At 44.6% G+C, this 8,909-nt stretch overlaps 1 pseudogene; it reads right to left on the bottom strand.

The window, feature by feature from the left end:
• Positions 1-462: 462 nt before the first annotated feature.
• Positions 463-2,512, bottom strand: LOC125506856 (annotated as a pseudogene).
• Positions 2,513-8,909: the final 6,397 nt, after the last annotated feature.

Raw genomic sequence — 8,909 nt, forward strand, 5'->3', positions numbered from 1 at the left:
GTGTTCAAGTCCCCAACAGACCACAATCCCAAACAGGAATAGCGTTGTTCTTTCTTCAAATTACCATACACGGGGAAACAATGACAAGACTGGTTTGTTTTTAAAAAAGGAAGAAGATGATTAAGTGGTTTTACTTCAAATCAACAACATGTCAAACAAATCACTCTACCAAGGGTACAACTATGAGGTAGGTTGCACCAAACTCTCATCGGAGAGAGGAATAAAAAATGAGAGAGTGGGAGAGAGAGAGGACCTTCTATCGTGTGGGCAGTAGCAGGGTCGGAGCAGCCACTCGCCTCGTCGTCCTCCTATCACAGCAGCAGATTTCTGCTTGACAAGCAGATATGAGCACAAAACGCACGCATCAGGTGGCGTCAAGCACATGGCTGCATGTATAACAAAAGGAAAGGCAACTCTCTTCATTTTTCAGTTCTAAACTAAATACAAAATGATTGTGAAATCTTAGGCATAATCAAAGGAAAGTAGATTCGCAAAATCACTCTACACATACAAAGTCCATTTTTTTACTGTTAATATTGATGTTATAACATGTTCAGTTACAAAGATGCAAACTGCACTAGAGTGATTTCAAATCTTGCCACCAGCATGAGTCGAGTTGAGTTGCTAACTAACGAAAGACAAGCACAATGCATATACAAGGTAAATTTTGTAAATACAGGTGGCCAACGTAATTTATTCAGTTTGAAACTTGAGGTGTTGCAAAGTATTGTGCTTCATTTGTTCAAGAATACAGGTAAGTTGGATTGCAAGACCTCTCCTCTTCTCCTCTCTAAAAAATAATTACTTGTTGTGGTGCAGCAAGCAATCGGAGGAAGGAGACGAACAGAGGGTAAGGGGGAGAAGAGAAATGCTTACCTTTCCCCACTTTGGAGGAGAACCATTGAATATGTATGAGCATTCAGGGGCCGACCAGTTTGGTGAACGCAGCCCCTATCACCACACCAGCTCCAAGTGCAACTGATGCCCAGCGGGCTGTTGGGCTACCTGTATAAAATAACACAAGTCACAAACATGCATTAGACCATAGATTTAGTGACAGTTACTTCACGAAGTGTAAATTTGAGTTCTTCTCAAAGTGTTTCTTTCGGCATATGCCAACTCTGAATAATTGACAAGTAAATAAGATTATATAATTTGAGAACATTCAAGAAAAATGCATGAATAATTGCTAGGCAAACTAATAATTATGGATTATCGGGTGGAAAACAGACAATTTACATAGCCAAATAACTTTTTTAATAGTTCCCTTACCAACATCAGATACACAGTAACAAGTTGCATTGCTTACTTTATAGAACTTGTGAAATCAAACTCATTCTGGATACAAATAAAAGGACTCCAAGTTATTCAACAGAATAGGATACAGGGAAACAATTTGAGATTAGCTGATAACAAGCATCACATAGACATCAATGGACAAGCTCCTAAAGTTCGAGAATGAAACTGACTTAGGACTCCTCATACTGCAGCCTATATGGTGTAAGCAGTTTGCCTAGCAATTATTCATGCATTTTTCTTGAATACCACAATCCCAATTAGACAAAGCGTTGTTCTTTCTCTAAAAAAAATACCAGACACGAGGAAATGATGGTAAGACTGAATTATTTTCAGAACCATGATTCACCATAACCATTCCGAGAGCATGACTAACACCAGGAAAGCATTGTTCACACCAATAAAATCACAAACAAAAGTTTCCCTGGCTAACAGTCAAAGCCATCACATAGCCTAGCCCAATTCAAGCATGTCCTGCTATTCATACACTGGCTGACGAATCAATTGAAATGAGACTCTGGCCTCTGCAGAATACAAACATACGGGAAATAAAATGTAAGCGATTTTTTGCTTACAATCATCGGAATCTCAGAGCACTCGACGCAAATTTGGGGCTCCAATCGCGCAGGAAACAATCAATCTATAGCACCCTAAAGCAGGTCATGCGCATTAGTAACGTTCCCAAATGTTTTTGCCTGGAGGAGCGCGCCCTGCCTATGCAGCTAGGGAATCCCTTATCAGATTAGGCCAATCGAGATGGAACACGAGCATTATTTTCGCGCAACCCTAGATCATGAGATACCTACGGAGGCGCGACGAACAGATCTCGTGATGCAGCAAGGGGACTGGAGAGGTGAGGCGGAGGGGGTTGGGGGCTTACGGAAGAGGATGAGGCCTCCGAAGGCGCCGGCGAGGGAGGAGTAGGCGACGCGGCGGATGGAGAGGTCGAGGCAGGCGTCCCACTAGGCATCAAGGTCGTACCGCGGCGGGATCCCGGACCTGGTGGGTGGGGACAGCTTCGTTGCCGGCACCGGGGCCGGGGCGGGGGTGGGCAGCGGCGCGAGACGAGGAGCGGCGGGCGCGCGGCCGCCGGTGTGGTGCACGCGGCGGGGGGCATGGGGGCGAACGGACGGAGGAGAGGAGGTGGACGGGAGGCCGGCGGTGAGTGGGTTTGGACAGGAGAGGAGGTTGGGGATCTGGATCGGGCTGCGTTTTGGGGGGAGGGGGGGGGGGGGGGGGGGGGGGGGGGGTGGGGGGGGGGGGGGGGGGTGGTGGGGTGGGAGTGTGGATCGGACCGGGGTGGACACGCTTAGTAGTAGCGTGGGGGTCTTACCTGCACTATTACTACTTACTTAGTAGTAGCGCCTGTTTTATACTCCTCGCTACTACTATGGCCTATCCCGGGGGCATTGTTGGAGACCATTTAGTAGCAGCGCGGGTTTATACCCCTCGCTACTACTATCAACTTAGTAGTAGCGTGGTTTTTATACCCCTCGCTACTACTAATTAGCAGTAGCGCCCATTTTTAAACCGCGCTACTGATAAACTTCTGTGTATAAGGTTTTCCCTAGTAGTGTGTGCTTGTTTGTAGTGGGGGTGGTGTGTGAGGTGAGTGTGCGAGAAGCACATAGCTAGGGAGATAGACGTTTGGGGGCGATGTTTTGTGTGTATGGGAAAGATACACTCCACATAGTGTGTGTGCTTGGGAAAGAGAGATGCCGGGAGACCTAGCTAGAGAGTGGGGCAAGAGATGTGTGCATGCCCAAGAGACAAAGTGATAGAGACCTATATTGGGGTTCAGACTTTAGAAGAGAGAGGGGTGTTAATGTGCTCGTGTGTTGGTGTTTGGGGGAGAGAACGACTTCTCTGTGTTTGTGGGGGGGGGGCGACAAGGGGGGTGGTGGCTTCAGATAAAGAGTGAGATGTCTATATTTGTGGGACTTTAGCGTAATTGAGATATACATGGACAATAGTGTGCGCGCTCATGGTTGATCAATTTGTTTCACAGTTTGGACTGTGAGATAACGATACTTTTGAACATGCGTGATATACCTTGATGTACCAAAATTACAAACCTAAGATTAGAATTTTGGAATTCGACTCCAGCATTAGCTTTTGTAATTCATTTAAATGGAGGTACATTTTTTAATCCGGGATTTTGTGATTTCAAATTCATATATCAAACCTAGAGATATACACATACGAGCATGTTCAAACTTTATAATCATCCCCACTTTATTCATACACATACATGTTTTTGCTTTTGTCATCATATTTAGGATAAACACATTTGGAATTTCATTTGAATTGGACCGTATGATGGTATTTGCTTGTAGTAGCTTAATGTTCCATATTTGAATTGACTAGACAATCTAATTTTCGAGTTGGAGACATTGAATTTCAAAACTTGCACTTTTTGCGTGCAAGACAAACAAATTCTCGGCCATGATATCATAGTCAATCGTACAAGACCAGAATATAATTTCAGCCGCCAAAAGCTTTCAAACTTCCCGCTCACATCGAAATATCTCGCGCCCAAAAGTTTATCCCTGTAATATTCCTGTTTTACCCCTGCCACATCAACGGAAAAGGGCTGCTTTGGTAACTCCATTGTTTTCCCCTCTTTGCCCCCAACATTCTTCCTAGAGCCCCTCCCCGACCCCCCCAACCACGGCAAGCCGCCGAATCTAGTCCTCCGCCGCAGCGGTGGACCTCACACCCCGATGGATCTACCTTCCGCACCTTGGAACCCCCAACTGCCAACTCACCACTTCACCGGAGCCGCTTCAGCGACTGGCTTGTCCATCTCACCAGATCTCCTTGACCGCCATCATGGTCCACTGCACCGGATCTGCTTAACCGGCGCCCTCATCCACCACAGTGTAGGCCCTTCACTGACTCCCTCGTCCGTCCCTTTGGTGGAACTTCATACAAGCACTTGTCCACCGCAATAGATCCGCCTCACCGAAAGCACTGTACAACGCACCCGCCGAAGCCTTTGTCCACTGCACCGAACCCGCTCCACGGACGCCATATTCAACTCCACCGGCCCTGCTTTACTGACGCCGCAGCCTCATCAGGTTATTTTGATTTGTCTCCTTGGTTTTTCTCTTTATCATGCAACTGTTCACTTACTAGAGATGAGCTTTCTTGTATGTCGACAGGCACCGCAACCGTAGTACCGGAGCCGCTGCAGCGATGGCGATAGCCGGCCCAAACTCAACCGCAACACGAGCACCATCGATGATCCTTAGCTATCAAGTATGCCAATGATACCCATACACCATTGAGAATCAGGCACTATTACCCAACGGCCGGTGCCTACGTTCATTCAATTTTTCATGAGACGCGTTATTCTGCATGCACCTGTAGGGCCATACTTCTGGCAGTGAACATGTTACATGTGCTAAATTATATACCAGTGCACATATAGTTAATATGCTTTAGTTTTGTCCTAAGTTCGTTGATATCACTACCTACTATTTTACTTCTTGCATGCCATATTTATGATAATGGTGTTGTTCTGATGCCACCTATTGGTTCCGTCAGACTGCTTCATGTTCTCTATGCTTAATTACACATTAGCAAACTAGCATGTGGTTCCGCTGGTTTTTGTTTGTTTTACCATACATTTTCTGATGCTAGCTATTACATCACTGCTCCGAGCCTCTGTTCATTACTTTTTTGTGTGTTCTTGATCTTCCCAAGTCGCATGACTAATTTGATGCTTCTATTAATTATGGAGCTGCCAACCCCATCAATCAAAATATTTGTTCTTTGGGGCTGGCACCTCGAACACGCATAAAAACAGAGGGAAGCAGATATATTGTCGTGTATGCACACACCCTTCTTTCATTAGTTTAGATGAACCATTGATGATCAATTCGAACCAGTGCATGTGATTAAAATTAATTTTACCTAAATAGAGGGTGCAGAATAAACCGCAACAAGTAGATTTGCAACCACATGATGCTGATGATATCTTCAAAGAACATTGCAACAACAGCGAGGCTTCACAGCAATATATGGTAAGCCAGTGTGTTTTAGTACATGTGAAATGTAATGCATGTGGGATGCTTTCTTGGCTTGTGCCCTCAACCTGTAATCCTACAGAATAACAAATAGTTTAGTTGTCTGCTTTGCTGTCTTGCTTGATTCGAATGCTTGTTTGTTACTTATTACTCTATAACTGAGTTGGCCAATATGTCAGCAGTGCCTGCTGTACTATCGCAAAGAAATGCATGCCTAGTTCATTTGAGTCCTTAACTTTTCCTCTGAACTTCATCACAAGACTGTCTTCGTAGTTTATATGAGGCCACACCGTTAAGTGCTTTCTCAGATTATTTCAACTGCTTAGATGCCTTGGCAACTTAAATATAGAAGTGGTACACTCCCTTTCAACTAGGGATGTCAACTGGGGCCCGTTTAATCCCGATTAAAGTCCATTAGTGGTATGATATTTAAAAAGAGTTTTAGTTTTTTGAGGAAAATGAACCAAGGAGCTAGCTAAAACTAACTAGATGGGACTGGCGAATGTCGTTTATTCACTACTTACATCCCTAGTTTCATCTTACCATTTTAATTTCTTTTCGGCTGATGCTGCTTCGAACCATTTAAATATTGCTTGCCCTGCTCGGCAATAATTCGTATGTCGTTTACCATGTAAGCTTACTGCCTGGATCATGCGATAACTCTCTCTTACTTATGTCCTGCGGAAACCTTTCTGGATGCCGTTCACACTAGGACACAATGTACAACCCCAGAATCTATTTTTTGAAGCAGTGCGCCATCCATTTTACCAGATGGTAGCAGTTCAGAGGCAACACCGCTGGAGAGCAGTCTGAGCACAGATATTATAGTTCTTGAGGCTCTACTAGAGGCAGAAAGTGGTGGTGTGGCTGCCATGAATGAGGTAATCTCGATCTTGAAGCTGGAAATTATGCAATTGGCTGCACGCATTATGCAAGCAACCCCAGAATTGGAGGAAGTAAGAATGTTGCATTTGAATACGGAGGAGGTCCTGCTTCTTCTGCTATCTGAAGCCCAGGGTAATCCCAGTTCTTCTTTAGATAGCAGTTGAAATTCTCATTAGATTATTGTAATGTGTTGTAATGATCCAAATTTTTTAGACGAGGTAATCTTCAGTACTTGTATGATTGACATAATGTGAACTATTTTTCGTGTGAGCATATTGTATTGGATGAAATAACTGTTTGACTCAAAGTGTATCCAACCTACTGAATTCGAAGATCATGACATTTCTAAATCATAATCATATATAAAGGTGGAATAAATCTTTGTTGTGGTTTTGAAGAAATAAATAACAAAACGTAGAATTATCTGTGGATATTTGTAATCGAATAAAAATTGGATTTGGATTTAGTTACCAGGGCCCAGGGCAAACGTGAATGCTAATTCTCCCAAGTTTTGAACGAAGCGGCTAAACACCCACTATCATTTGTGGGCTGTCCGAAGGAAGTGTTTGCAAGATGGAAATTACTGCCTACCCCTGACACTTGACATCCTTATCGACCGGATTTACACTGCTGTCGATAGGGGCAGACTAGTAACTTCAATTAGACGTGACACGACGGCCTCTGAACCCATTCAGACACGGTGGGCGCCAAACGTGGGCGGCAAAACACATTTGATTCAAGCTCGTTCGAAAGACATTTGTCTCTCCCCCCATTTCCCCATTCATCCACGATGGGCGACAAAACAAACTCTCCTCGTCTGAAATCGATGTAGGCTAACATTTTAAATAGGGGCAGATGTGTAACTTCCCTCAGACATGACACAACCGCCCTACCCGTCAGCCCCGTTCATACACCGTGGGCGCAAACCGTGGGCAGCAAAACACCCTCTCCTCGCCCAAAATCGTTACCGGCAAATATTTGGGAGATGCGAGATTACCGTCCTATCCCCAACCGACGTGATGTACGAAATTTTAAATGGGGGATAAGTTCGTAACTTTCCCACATTTCAAACAAGCGCATCCCAAAAAGTTTGAGATCCCCCCTCCCCCTCCATTTCCCCATTCATACACCAACGGCACCACGACAACCTCCCCACTGCGGCCAGCCTCCTCCATCCGCCACCCCATCCTCCACCTTGCCGGAGCCGCTACCCCTACCCCATTGTCCACTGCAAGAGATGGTGTCGCTCATCCACGGCGTCGGACCAGGATCCTTTCATCGCGTCGTCTCGCTTCATCGGCGCCGTCGTCCACCTTGCCGTTGCCGCTCCTAAGACCGCCTCGTCCACGACAACATGATTTATCCACCGACCCGGTCGTCTGCCATCTAAAGTCTTCTTCCCCCCCGCTGACAGCCATCACACCCGCAGCACCATCAACGTATCAGCAGGGACCTACACGGCATAACAAGAGAGGTGGTACTCTGCCATATGTCCTTAAGTTATTGATCTCACCTGGAAAATAGATCTTAAATTGTTTACTGTACTTTTCTTGTCCGTACCAAATCGTAGTGGCTAGTTGAATGCAAACATTGGTTGCGAAGTACCTTTGTCCATTTTGCACCTTCAGATCTGCCATGTCACGGTCACTATACTCGTAAAGCTTATGGTTTCCCCCTTTGTATTCACTACCATCATCGTAGGTGCTTCACTGCTTCATGTCGTGCTAGCACTACTCCTCAAGACCTCAACCCATCAAGCGAAACAACATGCCACTCATAATTCCAAAGCTTATGTGTTGAAATACGAATCTGATATGATGCTCATTTTACTAAAACAGAGAACGTTTAATTGGTCACCTAATGTTCCTATATTCTATTCGAAAAGCATGTGCGCCACCCACTGGTCCAGCTAGTTCCACTTTCCTGATTTTACTCTTGATGCTTAGGGTTTTCCCCTTTTATCTACTCTACTATGATGTGCGTAGGTGCTTTCTGTCGTACTAGCATTACTCCACCCTTCAAGCTAAACAACACAACACTCAAAATTCCAAAGCTTAGTTGTTCAAATATAATTGTGATATGATACTGATATTAGTTAACAGACACATTTAATTGGTTAGCTAAAGGTCCCACTTGAGTTTCCAAATGCATGTCGCGACATATAGAGAGACAGTGGAATTGCATTTCTTTGTCACTTATTGACTGTACTTTCTTGTCCATACCAAATCTTAGTTGTTATTTCAAAGAAAACATCGGTTGCTAACTATCCTTTGCGCGATTTGCAGCTTTAGATCTGCCATCCCACTGCCATGGTCAACACTATACTCATCATGCTTACGGTTTCCCCATTTTATGATGACCACGATCAGCTTACGTGGTTCATGTCGTAATAGCACTGCTCCACCCATTGAGCTAAACAAGCTTAGTTGTACAAATTCAAATCTGATATTATGCTGATAATAGTAAAACTGAGATGTTTAATTGGTCAGATAAATGTTCCTACTTTAGTTTCGAAATGCATGTGAGCCACATATGGACAGACCGGAAGAGATAGTATTTCTCTGTGCGCTCTGGTTCATCATGGGTGGCCAACCGACATTGTATAGAAAGACTTGTAATATTTTCAATCTACTTTCTCTTCTGCTCTTCTTTAAGATGATCCTCTTCTCTTGCGGTCCACTGGTCAGGTCGAGTTAT

Source organism: Triticum urartu, chromosome 5 (assembly GCF_003073215.2).
Source record: "Triticum urartu cultivar G1812 chromosome 5, Tu2.1, whole genome shotgun sequence".
NCBI lineage: Eukaryota > Viridiplantae > Streptophyta > Magnoliopsida > Poales > Poaceae > Triticum > Triticum urartu.